At 42.8% G+C, this 19894-nt stretch overlaps 1 long non-coding RNA gene across 1 annotated transcript in view; it reads left to right on the top strand.

Moving 5' to 3' along the window:
* Positions 1–19894, top strand: part of LOC127688460 (uncharacterized) — a 113108-nt gene that overhangs the window by 31992 nt on the left and 61222 nt on the right. Inside the window, exon 2 of the long non-coding RNA XR_007978702.1 lies at positions 3645–3734. This is a non-coding gene — a long non-coding RNA (uncharacterized LOC127688460). The remainder of the gene's footprint in view (positions 1–3644; positions 3735–19894) is intronic.

The raw sequence follows: 19894 nt of genomic DNA, 5'->3' as shown, positions 1-19894 counted from the left end.
TGAGAGAGAATCTTCCTTCTTCCAATGTCCTTATATATCTCCAGCAGAGGGTGTAGCCCAGATTAGAGGTGTGTGTATCCATACCTTTAATCCCAAATGATCTTGAACTCGGAGATCTCCTTGTCTTAGCCACTATGCTTCAAGGTCTCCATGCCAAGATCCAGGTCAGAAACTTATATCTCTGAGCCTCCAAATTAGGATCATAGGTGAGCCTTCCAATTCTAGACTGTAGTTCATTCCAGATATAGTCAAGTTGACAACCAGGAATAGCCACTACAACATACTTACATACATACATATATGTGTGTATGTATATGTGTGTGTGTATATATATATATATATATATATGCATGTACACACACATACACTTATATTTGATTCAAGGTCTCAGGTATCCCAGGCTAGCCTCACTATGTAGTTGAGGATGTCCTTGGATGTCTGATCCTTCTGCTTCTACCTCCCAGGTAGAGAGTGGTGCTGCCCTTGAATCATAGGTGTGTGACAAAATGTTGAGCTGGAAGAGAAAGTGTTTAGAACTTGGTGATGGGTTAACAAAAATAGGCCATTTTGGAGTAATTGTATTTTCCGACCCAGAAATTATTTTAGCTGTCCTTTAGGGCATGCGTAACAAGCCCTGTCGGTCATTTGCTGTCCTGGGTACTTCTTGTATTCTTTAAAATGATATTTTAATTTTCCAAATTGTGCATGAAAGCTACCATTCTAACCTTCTTGTGCAACATCATGCAGGGCAAAGTGAACATCCCTGTTTGTGTCTCTGTAGTTCTTTTTCCAAAGAGTTCATCCTTATAATGTCCTGACCTTTTTTTTTTTTTTTTTTTTTTTTTTTTTTTGTGCATTTACACAGCATTCATATAATCTAAAGTGAGGAGTCAGGTTTATTCATATGAAAATGAAGGCATGCTCTCACACTGATTTTTTTTAATCCAAATATCTTGAAGATCTTTCCATATCGGAACACCGAGACCCACTTCCTTCTGCTAAATTGCCTAAGGAGGCCTTCAAAAATGTATCTGACTCATTTCACTTCTCTCTCCCCTAATCACTCCCTGAATTAGGGAATCAAAGACAGACACCCACGCGCATGCCCTAGGCAGAGTCTCTTTTCCAGAAAACATCCACAAGATGACATTTAAGGGTTCAGAGAACGAGCTTAACACGCAGAGTCACCTTCCTGAAGTGGCTTTCCTGTTCTGGCAGGGTCATGGCTGCCTTGATCATTTTTGTTTGAAAGTGACTCTTCTGTGTTAAACTGTGGGCAGGTCTCCCATGTCCCCTTCACTAGCAAACGTTAGAGAGCCCAGGGCAGCAGGGTGACCTAGCCTTGGATGACAAGTAAGCTCACTGACCAAACCAGAAGGGAAGTGGGTATTGCAACAAGAGCGAGGGACATAAACAGAGCAGGGTCCCTCTGCTCCCCTCCCCCCCACTTATTAGATCATAGCATTTATTGTTATTTGTCGTAAATTTATATGAACAGTACAGGAAATCACAGAGACTAGTTATGCAATACATATTATGTAATTAACTCTTCTTGTATTATGTAATTATGTACTGTATTAACTCTTTTTGCATTATGAGACACAAAAAGAGTTAACTGTTAAACACCGGAGAGCTCCCACCTCCAAGCATTCTTTTAATGGTTACAAGAGTGTGTTCAAAGTTTCTACAGTACTTCTAGCTTACCCTGTCCTGAAGCTCCAAGTTTGCTAACTTTTACATGGTTGCCATAGGGCAAGCTACTCACTTTGCACATTTCTTTCCTCTCTTTTTCTTGAATACACCGGAGGACAGGCAGGGAGGAGGGAGCAACAGACACAGCCTATTGGACAAACACCCACAGGGCAGTGCTGTAGTTCATGCTTGCAGGAACCCACTGTTCAAGCAGGAACCACTGTTATGTTCTAGAGAAGTCCATTGAGTGGAGGATGTTTTCAAGCACTGGGTCAAGGCTTGGAATTTATCAGCTTTAGTTCACTCTGTTCTACCGCACTCATGTGAAGGCATAACTATGCCTGTCTCTTGTGTTTGTCTATTTTCAGTGCAAGGCAGGCCAGCATGGTGGAAAGTAACAGAAACTCAAAACAAGGAGAAAGGGCTTCTCAGTTGGATCTGTGTACTGGAGATAGGAGACACAGATAATGGGCAGGAGGAACTGGGCCACAGACGCATTGGAACTCAAAGCTTCTCAGCACAGCTGTGTGTGCTGTTTATCTTGGTACCTACTGTGCCCCTCTCCTCAACTGGGGCACGGTGTTATAGACACAGGCCTGGAAGACAGGAGGAAGCCCATTTGAGTGTGTGTGAGCCACTCTTGTTGCAGAATGGAGCACAGTTCTCCAGCCTTTGTTGAAAAAGAAAAAAAGAGACAGTATTAGACTTAGTATTGCTTTTGAGGAAGCAAAAATGTCTGTTTTGCTCATTATGATCAATACTATTTATAAAATGTAGTAATAGTGCTCTGAGATAGGAGTTTGAGGAGATATTAGACAAAGTATTTCCCTTTCAAGAACCTAAAATCTAAGGCTGGAGGGATGGCTCAGTGGTTAAGAGCACTGACTGCTCTTCCTAGAGGTCCTGAGTTCAAATCCCAGCAACCACATGGTGGTTCACAACTATTTGTAATGGTATATGATGCCCTTTTCTGGTGTGTCTGAAGACAGCTACAGTGTCCTCATCTATGTAAAATATAATAAATAATTCTTTAAAAAAAAAAAGAACCTGTAATCTAGTGGCAGGGGCAGATTGTGCAAGAAAACAGGTAGCAAGTGGTGTCTACTGCTTGGGCAGAAAGGGGCATATATGGTAGAGGTGCTCAGGTGGGAAGACCACTCCATACCCTCAAGTGAATAGGGGATAAAGTCTCATGAAAAAAGAATTGAGTGTGCAACTTAAAAGGAGCTGAAGTTAAAGGCGGTAGAGATAAGAGAAACAGAGGTCTGGAAATGTCAGGTAGATGAGAGGGCCTAGAGGTAGAAGGGAGACATGAATGAAGGATTACTGTAAAGATTATGAAGGAAGAATAGAAAAGCAGGAAGGTACGGGGAAAGAGAGGAGAGGCAACAGACATTGCCCACCTGTGAAGACAGTTTTATTGGGGGTCAGGGAGAAGAAGATGCCAACTGACAGATGTAGGCATTTGTATAAATGTTTGGGGAACGTGATTTTGGGGGACTTGCTGAATTGAAGATCAAGAAGCCATATGGGTTTGTCTAGGTCGAGGGCAGCTGAGGCTGGAGTGACATATCTGAGGCCCATGATGTGACTGACTGAACTCCTCAAAGAAACTGTAGTTTGACGGTTGTTTCTGCTCCCATCTGGAAATGGATGAAAGAGTTAGACATGTCCAGAGACCAGGACTGCTGGCCTGAGTGGTCTCAGTTGGCTGAAAATGGAGAAATTTCACATGGTAGAGCATGGCCCCTATCAATACTGCCTCAGCAAAGCTAAGAATGAATCCAGAGAAGCAGCCACTGAACGTGGCAGCAGGAAGTTCTTGAGAACACAATTCAACAGCCTGGGAGCAGGTGTGTTGAAATAAGTGTGGGACAGAAGACTAGTGGCTTTTAAATGTCACTGTGCATTTTAATCAATTGCAGGGATTAAAAAACCTCACATATTCCTAGATTCCTTATCATGAAGAAGGAGGAGGAAGAGGAGGAAGAGGAAGAGGAGGAGGAGGAAGAGACAATGACTGAGAAGATAAAGGCACTCAGGTATAGGAAATATCAGAAGGTCATCACATACACACACACACACACACACACACACACACACACACACCTTTAAATCATATTCAATTCAGTTGGGAACCTTTCAGGTTCCTCCTTAGAACACTGTTGAGCAAGTCACCCAGCACTGTCATCCTCGCGCTACCTGGGAACCCAGGTTATGAAAGTTTGGAATTATGAAATGACACAGGTTGTGTGGTTACACGCAAGTTTATCTTTTGAAAGTGTCTATTTCCTAGTTTCTGTGAGGATGCACTCTGTCTGAGTCTTCAGGTGGCTAAAGTGAGGAAGAAGGAGCCACTTACATCTGTTTCAGCACCCTGCAAGTCATGCTGATAGTGGTGGGGGACACCCCAGGGCCTTGGTGTTCCAACCACTACCATGTTGTGGGCAGGAAGTATCAGGTCACAAATCACAAACCCCACTTCTCAGCAGCTACTTGTCTGGGCTCTGTCTGAGATCTCTGCTCTGAAACCTCCTCCTTCTACTCTGCCTGTGACCTGGGGACCGCACCGTCCTACTGCCATTTGCAGATTATCTTTCCATCTTGTGTGATCTTGTAAGAGCTCTTATCTCAGTGGTCTAGTCAGGGAGTCATAATCTCTGCTGCCTCTCAAATTTGTACTGTGATTATTTTATCTATCATCTTTCTGTGGAATGTTCCTTTGTCAAATTTCTACTGAAACAAAAAATTTCAATTAAGTAATATAATTCTTACTCCGAGACAAGAAAAACATAATTATTAGTAATGGTGTCCATTATGTGCTGGGCACTGTTATAACTATTTCACATATCTTAGACACTTCAACCTTGGAATACCCCAGTGATACAGTTGTTATGATCCCCTTTAGCAGTTTCCTTGTTCTGCTCTCATTACAACTCCAGTATATGGGCCCCTAAAGTCCTGTAAGAACTGCCATGATCTCACGGAGTATGTTAGTTAGTTCTACATGCCCGTGCCCCAGTGTTTGAGATACAAGAAGGCTATTCTTTATTCATTAATCAGTCAACCCAAATGTTGCATTCCTCTCTAGTCATGCCTATGGTGTTTTTTTTTTTTTTTTTTGTTTTTTGTTTTTTTTTTTTTTTGTTTTTTTTTTTGTTTTTTGTTTTTTTTTTTGAGGCAAAAACAGAGATGTGGAAGTACACGGTCCTGGAAGAGGACATTCCCAAGGAGACAAATTGGGCATATTTGGAGTGATCCACTCATGGGAGACAAAGTTTAAGAGGTAGACCCTCACTTAGTGAGTTGAGCAGGACTTTAGAACCTTAGAGCCTGAGGTTTATCCTGGGGTGGAGGGTAAAACCCATGTGCTTTCAGACTGAGCACGGGGGTGGGGGGGGAGGGAGGAAGGAATAGCTTGGCCCCGGGGACTAGTGAGTGTGCTTCTGTTTTCCTCATGGGGGAAGGCTGTGCCACGGGTGTGTCTCCAGGGAGAGTGCCTTTCTCACTGAGCAGGTGCAGTGTGAACTCCAGACAGATGGACAGAGGAGCCTGTCTCCCAACTTGCTGGGAGAGTGAATACTGGATAGAGATGACGTTAGGCAAGATATTTACTATGCTGACTCTCAATCTACGAAGTTGGGGAGAAGAATGCCTACTTCATTGGATCACTGGGAGAATAAACAAGTCCTTTCCTTGCAGCAGGTGGTGGGGAGACATTGATGGTTGAGGCTTAGTCAGGCCAGGTACCATTTTCAGTAGGTTTTAACTGGCGAGTGATCTCGCTTCCTCACTGGGCATACTGGGCAATATCTGAAGATATTTTTAATTGTCAGTCTTTTTTTTTTCTTTTTTTGTTGTTTTGGTTTTTTTTTTTTTTTTTTTTTTTTGTTTTGTTTTTTTGGATTTGGTTTTTTCAAGACAGGGTTTCTCTGTATAGCCCTGGCTGTCCTGGAACTCACTCTGTAGACCAGGCTGGCCTCGAACTCAGAAATCTGCCTGCCTCTGCCTCCCAGAGTGCTAGGATTACAGGTGGGCGCTATCACCACCCAGCTAATTGTCAGTCTTTGAAGAGTTTACAGCCAGCATTGAGTGCTTAGAGGCCAATGGTGTTGCTGAAAGTTCTACCACACACAGGCATGCTCTCTACGACAAAGAATTATCTGACTCGCTGCTCTTAAATCTGTATTGGAAGCTTTGTTTTCTTAATATGCCAATGCAAAACCCCATATAAAAACCTCCTGAGCCATTTACCTGTCACTATTTACCTCTTTTAGGTCTGGGGACACTAACTCACTGAGGCATGAACAGGGGGAAATGCTGGGATCCGACCTCTGTCTGTTCTGTGCCAGGGCTCTGGTGTTTAAGTCGTGAGTTTGGGTAGACTCTTGTGGGTGAGGGTCAGTAAGTCAGTACATGTGGAATATATTAAGACGTTTCCCCACCCCCTGCCAGTGATTTGTAAAATCCAGGCATCACCATGACTCAAAGAACAAATTAGGCATGCTGCTTCCACCACCCACTCCTGTCTTTCTGGTGCTCAGTGACGTGATCCAGGCTCATCACCAGCCCTTGAGAAAGTATCTGTACTTAAAGGGACAGTGCGATGGCACACACACGTAGAGTCTTCCAGATAACTTCCTGCATCCCTGAATATGTTGGGCTACTGTTTCAGCTATAGAATTCTGGCGCGCACACCTCCGGAGCTAGGTTCAATGCTCCCTGGACCCCATGTCCGTTGTTTGTAGATTCTCACTTCCACAATAGGAGAATGCATACACCCGACTTCATGGGCCAATTCTGGACTTACAATAGTCTACAGCTTTTATTCCTGAGTTTGCTGAGCGTCGATCTGTGCCAAGCACACAAATTTCTTTGTGTGACACTGTTACGGTCACAAAAAGCATCTGGCCCTATCAGGACCCTCCAGCACTCAGGGGATCACAGCCCGTCCCCCTGCCTGGCTGTGTGCTTCTCTGCTATACTCCTTGTGTCCCCATTGCCCACGTTTGTCTGCGGCTTTATAAGGCTTTACTCAAAGTCTCTGCTCTCCGTCAACCACGTGTAACTCTTACTCCTTCTCCAAAGTCCACTCCAAATCTCATTTCCTCAGTGATTGCCTCCATGAACCCCCTTATCTAGAATGGCATCTCCAGTCCTGTGGTTGGACAGAATCTAATGTCACCGTTTCTTCCATGGGTCTGGCTTACCGTCACACAGGGACTCATCTTTATGCACGTCTGGTAGAATAGAAGCTGCCATCTCTTTGTGCGTGAGCCACCTTTCCTGGGTAAGGGTAGATACCACCCCTCATCCAAGCATCCTAGAAAAATCACAACGGAACACGATTTGATCCTGGGGAGCCCAGGCCCTAATGGCTACATCTGCTCCTGTCTATGGCTCAAGGAATATTGTGGGAGAGGGGCCATAAAGACTGTAAGAGCCAGAATATGAGGAAAGCTGCCTCAGAACAGTATTTTCTAGGCATGGATGTGTGAACCAGACCTGAAACATGACACTATCAATGGTAACATAATGCTAGCAGTCAACCATTGGACTGAGCATAGGGTTCCCAATGGAGAAGTTAGGGGAAGGACTGAAGGAGCTGAAGGGGTTTGCAACCCCATAGGAAGAATAACATTATCAACCAACCAGACCTCTCAGAGCTCTCAGAGACTAAACCACCAACCTAAGAGTACACATGGAGGGACCAATGGCTTCAGTTGCATAGGTATCAGAGGATGGCCTTGTCTGGCATCAGTGGGGAGGAGAGGCCCTTGGTCCTCTGAAGGCTTGATGCCCCAGTGTAAGGGAATGTGGGTGGGTGGGGGAATATCCTCATAGAAGCAGGGGGAGGGGAAAGCAGGAAAGAGGATAACATTTGAAATGTAAATAAATTAAATATTAAAAAAAAGAATGTGGAAGAGGGAAATTTCATGGGATCTTCTTCTTAGACAAGGAAACAGTGACTCTTGAAAGAGGAATACTTAGCTTTTCTCAGGGATGAGCCACCTTATTGATTGTCCAATGCAAAATAATCAGCTCTGAAGTAATATACACACAAATATCAACAGCAGACTCAAGCAGATTGTATTTATATATATTCATGTAAACAGATACATATACACACATGTGCACACACACGTGTACACACACACACATACACATTTGTATGGACTAATAATAATCAAGGAGAAAGAAGCTATTAACTTGGGAGTGCAGGGTGGGCATGGGGACAGTTGGAAGGAGGGTATGTGTGAATAAAGGAAGGGGGAAGTGATGTAATTCTATTTCAATAAAAAATAAATTAAAAGAATGTAATCAGTCTGAGAGACACGGTAGACAGAGACAGGAAGCAGGCATGCCTGTGACAGCTGGAACTTTTGGTTCCTGTGCTAGGTCCCAGAGCCCAGACCCGGGCTTCATGCCTGGCTTACCCACTTGGACCAAGCGCGGCTTCTCAGAATAGCCTGAGCCCACAGCGCCTCTTCTTAGTCTCTATTTGGCAATAGTTCCAAGAATTTCTGAGTTTGTCCTTCAGTGATTCTTCCCAGAGTCTTGTCTGCTGGAGAGAAGGAGGACTGGTGGCCACGGTATGGGCTTCCCGAAGGCTTCCTGTGTGCTGGCACGTCGTGTGGAGGGCTGCTGTTCTTGCGTCTAGGGTAGCCCTCGATACCCACGTATGGAATGAAATGGTGCAGTAGCTACATTTAACCTGAAGATATGGGAGTGGAGTGAGAGAATTCTGTGTTCATGGCCTGCCTACTTTTACTACTCTTAATTTTGGATCCTTCTATGCAAGGGTTGGTTATAAAAATGAAGGTTGGGCCAGTGAGCTGATTCTTTAAGAAAATACTTGCTGCTCAAAGAATCTCAATTAGAATTCCAGAACCCATGTAAAGCTGGCTTTGGTAGCTTGGGTCTACCATTCTAGTGCTGCTGTGCTGCTGTCAGAGGCAGGAGAATTCCCAGAAGCTCATGGGCCAGCTGTACTGCTATGTGTTGTGCTGACCATTGAAGAGACGCTGTCTTAAACAAGATAGAAAGGTGAGCTTGTTCTCTGACCCCCCCCCCCCACCATGACATGTATGTGTCCATGCTCGCTCAAAACATACTAAGACTGAAGAACAGTGAAGTCTTTCTGATATTCGGATGACCCCTGGAGTTGATGCTTGCCTTGTGAAGTTTTCCATTCAAAGTTTTCCATTCAAGTGAGGATGGTTTTAGAAACAACATGATTCTAGCTGGAAAGATCTTCAGTCATATTCAGGTTTTAAAGATTTAAAATGATGGTTCTTTGGTCCTAATTGTATTCGGTCCTTAAAGGCCTTCTCAGGGCTGCTGATCAGAGGGAAGATGGGAGGCCCATGTGGGACAGCATTTTTCTAGGAATACTGGAGGGTCAGAGCCTTCTTGAGAAATTTCACAGTGGCAATAAATAATCCTGTCAGATGTATTTCAAGTCAGACAGTGAACTCTTTTCTTCCGGGAACATGATCTCTACTCTGTATTTGTCACTTTAACTGACCCAAGTGGCCCAAAAGGTCTGATGTCAAGAATATTCGCCATTTCTGCTCCCAGGTGGGACTCCAGTGGTATAGAGCAGCCTCTTACAGGAAAGGGTCATGTGACCCAGAGAGATGGGATGTGTCTGCGGCCAGAGGTCCAGGCTGTCTTGGTTTTTAAATGTGTCTGTCTGGTGGGCCAACCTGGTGGGGAAAGTGGCACCATAGTTTTCAAATCTGACCTCTTCTCTTTTCATAAAACTGAGACTAGAAGCACAAACTGAGGTGACATTTTGGACACAAAAAGAAATGCAAGGAAAAAACCCCCAGATCTCTTGATGTTCCCTAAAATCGTAACTTTTCTTTGGAGACAATTATAATTTTTATGTCACTTCTCATTAAAATAATAGCAGACATACTGGCAATGCAACTTTGTTAAAGGTGGATGAATCCCCAAGGGAGAAAATGAATGGTTCTGTGAAGCCCAAAGAACATTCCCCGTGTCTAAATCCTCCCAGCCTCTTGCAATGCAGGTCTTGAAGGGTTTTTCATATGTAAAGCCTTTGTTAATAACATGAAATATCAAGTCACTTCTATTCCTTTTAATCTTTTCATTTTAACATGGAATAAGTCTCCTCATACCTTCACAGTTAAGATTCTAAGAATTATGTTAGGAAAATGTAATTTTGCTTATATTCCTTCAGAATTTGCTAATGTAAAATTGAACTTTAAAAAAAGATATCAGACTTTAGGAGAAATTGAGTTATTCTTTTGGTTTCTCAGAAGAGTAACACAATGAAAGAACACTGTCCTTCCTGGACTCTCTGTTAAATATATAATCCTTTCATCTCGTTTATCTTTTAGTCCAAAGAAAATGTTGTGGATTATGTGATTTAAGTTCTGTTTCAATGAAGAATTAATTTTAATTAATTATTCATGCAAAAGACATCTAGCTATATACCTACTAGATAGAGATTTAACTCTTCTAAATCAAGGAATGACTGGCTTAATGAATGTTGATTTAATATGTCAACTCTGTATGTTTTTTATGTCACTAGAGCAGGATTCAGTGGTATTTCTCCTTTATAGCCTCTAATGTCAAGAATGCTGCATGGTCTAAGGTGGCTGCTAGAACTCCATTTGTAATGCGTTCTGTTAGGAAATAGAGGGACAGCCCACTGAAAGGCCTATTACTAACACATCTTTCATCTCACTGTCGGTTCCTACCTGATGTAAGATATACTATAATGTTGTGTATAACATAGAGTAATAATTCTTTTAAACTCTGTATATTGCCCAAGACTCTTTTGGTGGTGAATAAAGAAAGTCAAGATTGTCATCAACTGCCTCTGTCAGAGGTATGTATTTTAGAATGACTAGTTAGACTATGAGGAAGGAAGGAAGTAGCCTTTAACCCCAAACATCTCTTTGTGTGTGTGTGTGTATGTGTGTTTGTGTACCACACATTTAAAGGAATCTACTGCCATGAGAAGAAGGCATCTGCTCTTCTAGACCTAGAGTTATATATGGTTTTGAATCACCATGGTGTATGCTGGGAACTGAGCCTAGGCCCTCTGTGAGGGAAGCAAGCACTCTTAACTGTTGAGCCAACTCTTTAGTACTGCCTATCCTCCCAGCATGTCTTTCTGGCTCGTGCGGTGCAGCTTTCTTCCAAATGCCGACCACTACCTTTGACAATTCCCGCTTAGCCTGTGACTTTGGGGATTTTAATATGAGGGAAGACACCCAGAGAGGTTTTCATTGCCCAGGTTGGCACTAGCTTTGTAACACTTTTGAAAGTAACCACAGCACCTTTTCCAGCTACACAGGTCTAGGAAGGACCACATGGTGATGAGTTCTCAAAGTTATATTTCCAAAATATTGGATTCAATACAATGAAGCAATATGGCAGCCTACTCTCAGAGCCGTTCATCAGTGGTCACTCTGTGATCAATTGATCAGTATCACTGGGTCAGATGCTGGAGGAACCAACTTTAAAATGTATCCAGGGCAAAAGATATAGATCAGTGTTTAAAAGTACTTCCTGGAATTCCAGATCCAGGGGACCTGACACACTTTTCTGGCCTTTGTGGACACTGAGTGAGTGGGCACCCATGCACCCCCTGCCTATTCTTCTGAGCCCCCCCCAGAGAGAGAGAGAGAGAGAGAGAGAGAAAGAGAGAGAGAGAGAGGAAGAAACACAGACAGAGAGACAGAGGCAGAGACACACACCCTCACAGAGACAGAGAGAGAGAGGGAGGGGAGAGGCCAGAATAGATATTGCTGGGCCAAAAAGAATCTCTACCCTGAATTGGCCTCTGCATTTCTCCTCATGAAGTCTGATCCTCCCTGCCTCCAAAACACTTGTGCTTCTTTTACCATGTGGTGCTGCCTCCAGAGAACACTTGTGTCTTAGAAAAAGAAATATACAGCCAATTTTCAGATTATATCTTCTTTACTTCTGTTATAAATTATACGGCTCCGTTCTGGCAAAGCTTGAGGTCAAGGCTGGCTTTCCGTCCTCCCCCTTAACCCAGAAAAGGAGAGGCAGTCAGTGAGGCTGGTGCCTGCCAGGGAATTTGCCACCTGAAGGAGACAGCTAAATTCATGGGAGGGGGAGGAGTCTCAATTTCTCAACTAGTTTTAGTCATCAGAGCCACAGTGTGGCATGGAAGATTTGACTTGTATTTATTTATTTTTCTTGCCACTAAAACTAAACCACTTCACTTATGGTATTTATAAGATTTATGATCCTGGAGGAAACCATTACGGTTACCTTCATTGCATTAGGTTTCCAAATTTTTACTTAGCATATTCCTTATGGTTTGGAAATAGCATAATGAACCACATTCTGGCAGGAGATGATTGAAGAGCCTGTGGGAAAACATAACTGGAGAGCCAAATGCCTGGGTTCTCAGCCAAGGATGACCCTTCTCTGCAGGGCTGTCTCAGGCTGGCCCTCAGGGTCTCTGGCTCTCAGGGTCTCCCCTATAATCAAGGATTTCGCTGAGGTGTCTTACTGAGAGCTGGGTTCCCTGCCCCAGTTCACACATCTGTTAGTCACAGTTGTTGGGTCCTTGGAATTATTTCCTGGAGTTGAGTCAGGCTCAGATCAAATCCTTTCAATATTGTCTTTCCAAATCTTTCTGAAAAATCTCACTGAAAATAAGTAAAATACAAGAGGAAAGGCGTGGTTCTGCCTTCGGTGAGTGCAGTGGCACAGAGTGAACCAGGGCTGTTGAAGAGCAAGCCTTGTCCCAAGAGCCTGAAAATACCGGCCGGTCACTAGAGTTCTCTAGAATACAGTGGCCGTGGCCTGATCAACATTGTCTCTTTTCTTCCTAAATATTTTACCGGAAGTAGATTCACTTTAACCATTTAAGGACATTCACATAATTTTATTTGGACAACCTCTAAAACTATTTCAGGATTTTCTTTGATGAAGGCGAAGGGAGTATTAAGTGAGGGATTTTCTGGTTCCAGTAATTCACCATCAAGCTCTAGTGTTTGTGGAATAGACTCAAGACTTGAACATTTGGGGGACTGAGGGTAGGGGCTTGTGTTTACTTGGATTCTGGCTGCACCCCTCTTTTTTTCCTGTTGATTATGATTTTGGTAATGAAGCTAGGCAGGTTTTCCTGCTGCTTCCAAAAATGGATTCGCTTAAAGATTCTTAGCAGATTTTGTCAGTTAGGAAACTGAACTGGGAATTTTTCTCATAGATATTCTTTCATTTGTCATTCATTGGGTATAAATTATCTAGTGGGAGCCATGAAGGTAATGAAGTTACTAATAGAGATTGTATTTATTCAAATAATTTCTTAATATTACAAACAAGATAATATATAATTTTGTACATATAAAGCAGTGTGTTCTATTTTTCATGTATCTGTGTCATTACGCTTGGCTCTCATTTGTCCCCTCCTCCTCTGCTCCCCCTTGTGTGCCCATTGCCTATGGCCGATCCCCTTTTGTCCCCTAAACCTCAACTCAGCTTCTGCTGTCATGTCACATGTATTCTATTAACCAGTCCCTTAGGAGCCCTTCCTCTCATCTCATGAGATGCTCTTTCTCTCCCTGCTTCTTTTCTTCTCCACACATACACACACACACACACACATACACACACACACACACACACACACACCAGACTGTACACATAACACACACACACACCCTACACAAATTTTCCACTTAAATAGACCCCACTCTTCCATATGTAATTATATAAATTTAAGTCTAGTTTGTGCATATTAAAGAAAATGTATAGCATTTGTCTTTCTGAATCTGGCTTATTTTGCTTAACATAAAGATTTCCAGATCCATCCATTTCCTTGCAAATGTCATAGTTTAATTTTTTAATGACTTAATATGTCTGTGGTATGTTGACTTAGAGTCCTTGGGGACATATGCATACATACATATGCTCTCGTGCACACACACACACACACACACACATACATACTGAAGAGTGGTATAGCTTCAACACACATTACTAAAGCTTCAACAGAAGAGGCCTTCCAAATCAGAGTAGGTAGTTGCAAACTAATTTCTTTAAGGTTGATTCAATAAAGTATAATTCCACCTGAGTGATTTAGCTTCTGTGGCATCTACCCCAACCTTCTTTTTATTACCAAATTATTTACTTAAGTTTTTACATTTAAACATTAATATAAGCTACATAAAACACAAAATTTACCATTTTAAAGAATGTACTCCAATGGATTTCAGTTTATTGTTAGGTCCAAAATAGCACCCTAAAATGGCAGTGCTGGTGAAATCATCCTAAACAGAAGGATTTTGGGCTAGTAAACAGGAGGATTATTATTGGATAAACAGAAGTCTGGAGGTGGGTTTCTGTTTACCTGGAGTTTCCCTTAAGTTACCAGGAACCTCCCTTAATCCACCCAAAGGTCAACTACTTAGGGCAAGGACATCTAGTTCCCAGTCAATCTGCAGAGCCTGTAGCGGCTCAAAGAACCCCACCCTGCTGACAGACATCAGCTTGCTTTTCTGCCAGTTGCTCTCCTCTCTGCCCCTGTCCCACCCCAAGATATAATCTTGGCAATTTGATCTCTAAAATACCTTTCTTTTTACTCATGGAGCGGTCTAGTTTACTGCACCCTCACTGAATGCTACTAAGTTAGTTTAGTTTGCACAGTCACAACCATTATCTAATTACAAAATATTTTGACTGTCTCAGGAAGATTCTGAGATGTAGCCAAGAAACAACCAAGAAATCCGGTCCAGTCAACTCTAACATACTTGCTGCTCTTGTGAGTTTGCCTGTTCTGTATACTTCATATAATGGTGTGTTTAATGATTTTAGTCTTTTACTCATTTCATTGCTAAATAATATCTTATCACATGGATAGATAGATGTATGCTTTCATCAGTTGATGGACGTTTGGGTTGTTCCTGACATTTGTCTATTACGAACAAAACTGCTATGAAAATTTGCATACAAGTTTTTGTTTGCAAATATGTTTTCAATGTTCAGGTAGGTACCTATGATTTTGTACTTTAGTTTTTGAGCTGACCACAGTTTTTCCTAAGGACCTTACCATTTTACAATTCCATAAGAATATCTGTAATCTCAGAGCATATTTTAACTACTCTAAGGCTTAGGTTAGTAGTTCTCCCAGCTTTTAGATGAAATGCTAAGCTTTTAAATAAGAAATGCTTTCCTAGGAATGACAGGGATGGGTCCTGGCTTTGTTCATTGATTTAGCACCCTGTGGATACAGAGATGGAGGTCAGGTCTCTTCTGTGAGGCACAGACTCTGCAGTCTGTGAGGCCTTGGGAATCCAACGGGGAGAATGCCACGTGGGTGATTTGGCAAAGCTGGAGTCCGGCCAGGGTGAAAGGCTGGGCAGAGTCAAATACCTCTCAGTGCTGGTTGGGGTTTGGGTGCTGACCCTTAAGCTAAAGCAGACTTCCTGTTCTCCACAATAAACCATCGGGTCAGGTTTTGTTTTCTTAATGGGGAAAATGTGTGAAGCTCCAGCATTTCCTGTCTCTCTGGAACAAACAATTTTCTACAAAACCATCTAAATCCCAGGAGTCTGGACATGAGTTTATAACTTTAGCTGGGAGAGAAAAGCATCCTGGGAGTTTGTGTCATTCTTGGTCTGCCCTGGAGCCATCATGTCTACGTGGTTGTGTCTCACTGACCACAGTCCTCCGAGGTGGGCCAGGCAAGCTCACGCTATCTCCACTTCATACACGAGAGTTGATCCTCAGAGACGTGGATCTGTCTGCTCCGGGTCTCACGAGTGAACCATAGGGGCTTTGCTCACACCAGTCATTCCCAAGTGCCCTTCGTTTGACTGGTGCCAACATGGGACAATTTTCACTCCCATTCCCACAGTTTGACTCTGGTTTCTGCACTGAATTAGTATGCTTCGCGATAACAAAGCAGTGACAGGAAATCAGGACGCTCGGCATTAAAAAAGTTCCTTGATGGTTTAAATCAGGGAGTTGCCAATAAAATTTAGGATGATTTTAAAAACAGGGTAAAAAGAAAGCACAACTCTATCAGCTTGAATTTCTATTTTATTTTCATGCATTGGATTTAAGTACTTTTTCCTTCACATAAAGATTCTTTTTGTACAATTTCCCTCATAGTCTGCATGCTCCGAGCTATTCCATTGGTCTGCAGATGTGTGTCTGTATTCTTACAACTGTTTTTAGTGGTTTAGATGTAAAAGGTTGGGGTAGAGCCCTCTTAGGAAAGGAGGGAGAATGGCACCCAGTCAACAGTTAGAATAAAGTCGTATCACTTGCTGGACCATGTCCCTGATGGTGGTTATTAGCAGTTTATGTAATTGTAAATAACACTGAAAATCAACTAAAAAGTACATATAGCTACTAAACTCAGAGACACAACTATCATGTGTTACACACATGTATACACACACACACACACACACACACACACACACACACACAAAGCCTAAAGGCAGTTTTGTATTGCACAATGTTGTGGTCTTCTTTGGTTTTTGTGATTTGCCACTATGCCTTGTTTCCAAGCTCGAAGTCACAGTACAGATGCTGGCACTGCTGGTATCTGATTTCTAGCTAAGAGGCAGAAAACAGAGTGGCAGGCAAGTGCCCCTCATCTGTGCCCACCTGCATTGTCCTTTGGGAGTTCCTTGTCAAAGTAGCTTCTTAGCTACGTTGGAGCCTCGTCCCCTCAAAACACAACAGCAATTCTTACCCCACCAGAATTGGTGTGACTGAAGCAGCAAACTCTAAAGATCTATGCAAGCTCAAGTGTTACAACAGCACACCTAGTTCCATGCAGGCTAAGTAGCTAAAGGTGTCCTTTTTCTGCATTCTTGCTGAAGAAAAAAAAAGTGACAATCACCTCCTTTCCCCACTCCAAAGCACATTAAGGGGGGAAAGAAGTGGACTCGATTCCGTGAATGGCCCAGGGAAACAGGGAAGTTGGAAAGCTTGAGTCTCATATGGGAATAGAAGTGACCTACAGGACCCCTGATTCACACCTCTGCTGCCTGGGAGAGTCTGAGAAAGATCATGCTTAGAGACTGTCCACACGGAGCCCCAGAGAACCCCTTATGCAGCTTGTCCCCCAAGAACTTTAGGCTTCCTTCCAAGTAGGCAAGCCTTGTAGATAGCGAAACCAAACTCCCTTGTAGGTCTTAGTTAACAAAACTCTCTTGTAGATGACGACCTCACCCCTCATACCCCTCCCCTACCCCCACCTCTGGTCTAAGGCTTGACATATTGGAGATTTTTCAAGAAAAATCCACTTATTCTGGCCCTACCCTGAGAGTCAGCCTTACCTGTCACTCAAGCTGTCAAGACCCTCAGCCTGACATTGTTGATGAAGCTAAGAATGAGTGCCTTGGAAGGATGTATGTATTTAAATAAGAATAGTTATAATAATACAGGCAGACTACCAGTCATTTACCGTGTGCACCTTGCACATTTTAACCCATGTCACTCTGTCTATTACCTTTCACCAGGTATGTGTTATACTCATTTTACCGAAGGGAAAGCAGAAGTTCAGAGAAGGCACACGCCTTGTCCAAAGCTATGAAGCTAAGAAAGGGAGTACACAACTCACAGTTACTAGACCTGCGTCGAGTTTTCTTGGGGGGGGGTGGGGGGAGGGGAATCACTGTTCTGTTCCTCCCACATTTTGTAAGTAACATTCAGTGATGATAACATTTCATCTAATTTATGTACATATTTTAAATGCTTTATCATTTTTTATTTTATAGGTATGAGTGAGTGTTTTCCCTCCATGTGCATTAAGTGTACTGTGCAGGTACAGTGCCTTCAGAGGCCAGAACAGGGCATCAGGTGCCCGGAAACTGGTGTTATGGACAGTTGTAAAATGCCAGGGGTGGTGGAAACTGAATTCACATCCTATGCAATGGCAGCAAACATTCATAATCATGGAACCGTCTCTCTAGCCCCATATAAATTTGCTTTAAGTGACATCCAGCATTCGTCATTTTGTCTCTAACGCTTATAAAGGTCTTAGGCCAATATTTTAGCCTTTTTAAGCTTGCACTTTCTAATCTTCAAAATGGGAAAACAAAGCTACTCACTGTGCGATGCTCTCTGAGGACAGATGATAGGAAGCACGCACAGTGGTTGGCCCACGACTAGTGTTCAGCATACTTCGATTATCAATAGTTAATTTGAGAAGTGCTCCAGGCTGGCCCAGAACTCACTCTGTATCTGAGGCTGGTGTCGAACTCACAATGATCACCCTCTCTCAGTTACCCAAGTGCTGGGATTGCAGACCTGCACCGCAGAGCATGGCTTTGAAGTTCACAGGGATGGACATCAGAATCCTAAGTGAGAACTTTTCAAAGTACCGAGATCTGGGTCCCCTGTGGGATATTCCCTGAAGTGATTCAGACTCACAGTTGTTGGTGGGCTCAGTGCCAACTCTGATACTCATCTACTAAGGATGCACTTGCTCCAAACCTTGTGCTATGCGCTACAAATAATGAAGTAAATGTCACATAAAATCATGTGGGAGGCTGTTGGGAGCTTCACTGAAGTGACCATTCGTGGGGCGGGGCTTGGAGGCTCAACAGCACCACCTTTCTTAAATGGTAACAGAATAATCTGTGAAGCCAGGAAGTCCAGACGTGCCGAGAACAGACTATGGAGAGAGCAGAAAGAGGAGTTCCAAGGGCCGGTTGGAATTAGAGAAGGTTAGCCTTGGATTCCAGACCTTGACGTTCTTGAAGTTATTTTCCTAGTAGAACAAATTTGAGAAATCATGGTGAGACAGTGAGCTTTCCTGAGGCAGAGAGTGAATTTTAGAGACTGCTCTAGCAGCTGGTGAGTCTTGTGCTCTGAGAAGTTAGATGAAGAATGTCTCAGACTGAAGGGGAGCTTGGGCCAAGCAGGTCGCTGACCGGTGGGTAGGGCAAAGGAACAGTTATGTAAAGCTGATTAGATGCTGGGGGAGGGGTGAAGAGAGGCAGAAGAAGTGAGGAGGGCGTTGAGCCTGGGTGAGGGGAAGTACTGTGCTGCACTGAGAAGGGGAAGGTGGAGTCCGAGCTGGCTAGAGGAGGGGAAAGATGGGGTAACCTTGAGTGGGAGATGTTGGGCCGGGTACCCAAATCCCAGGGCCATGTGGAGATGTGGAACTCTGGTGAGCTACACACATACAAATAAACTTCAGTATGAGCCATCAGCATTGAGGGGAATTTCTTGGAGCTCTGGCTCTGTGTTGTGGGGTACCTGTGAACCTAAGTCACCCTAACAGATTACTGTATATGTTAAGAAGGCAACAGACTCCTATTATCATATACTCTAAATAGAGTCACCTGTATAGAAATGGTGACACTCTTGGACAAGTTCCCGATTGCTACACCACATGCCATTGATTATTTTTGCCATGGCTAGACTGTTGATAATATTTCACGTCATAGAAAAAAAAAACTTCAAACTGGTCAAAGACCTGGATACAAAAGCTAAAATTATGAACTCTTGAGGAAGAAAACAACATCAAAAATATAAATTTTTTAGGGCTGAGAGATGACTCAAGCTAAGTTAAGAGCTCTTCCAGAGGTCCTGAGTTCAATTCCCAGCAACCACATGGTGGCTCACAATCATCTGTAATGGGAATAGATGCCCTTTTATGGTGTGTAAAGACAGCTATGGTGTACTCATATACATAAAATAAATAAATAATAAATAATTCTTAAAAAATCTTTAATAAAAAATAAAAACCAACTTCTTAAAAATACTTGTAAATCTTTGTATTAACATGCCTTAAATTGGGTAATATTAGATAGAGTACTTAAAGTAAAAACAATTCTAAAATAAACTAGATTTTGTCAAAAATTAAATTTTATATTTCAGGGACCATCAAGAAAGTGCAAAGACTCATAGCATCGGAGTTAGTATCTGCCAATCTAATTATCTGAGAAGAGTCTAGTACTCAGAATAAGCGAAGAATCTTACAATACAGCATTGAAAGACTGGACAAACCATTACAGTAAATATTTCTTCAGATAAATGGGCAAATGAAGCTGAGTGTAGTGTCACATACCTATAATCCCAGCACTCAGAGGAGGCTGAGGCAGGAGGACTGTGATCTCAAGATCACACACACTGCCTGCACAACATCAGGAGACTGAATTAATCCCCTCACATGTGTACACACAAGCGGTCAATGATCAACATTAAGCTTTCTGAG

This window comes from Apodemus sylvaticus, chromosome 1 (assembly GCF_947179515.1).
Source record: "Apodemus sylvaticus chromosome 1, mApoSyl1.1, whole genome shotgun sequence".
NCBI lineage: Eukaryota > Metazoa > Chordata > Mammalia > Rodentia > Muridae > Apodemus > Apodemus sylvaticus.
This window is presented reverse-complemented; position numbering and strand designations above follow the sequence as displayed.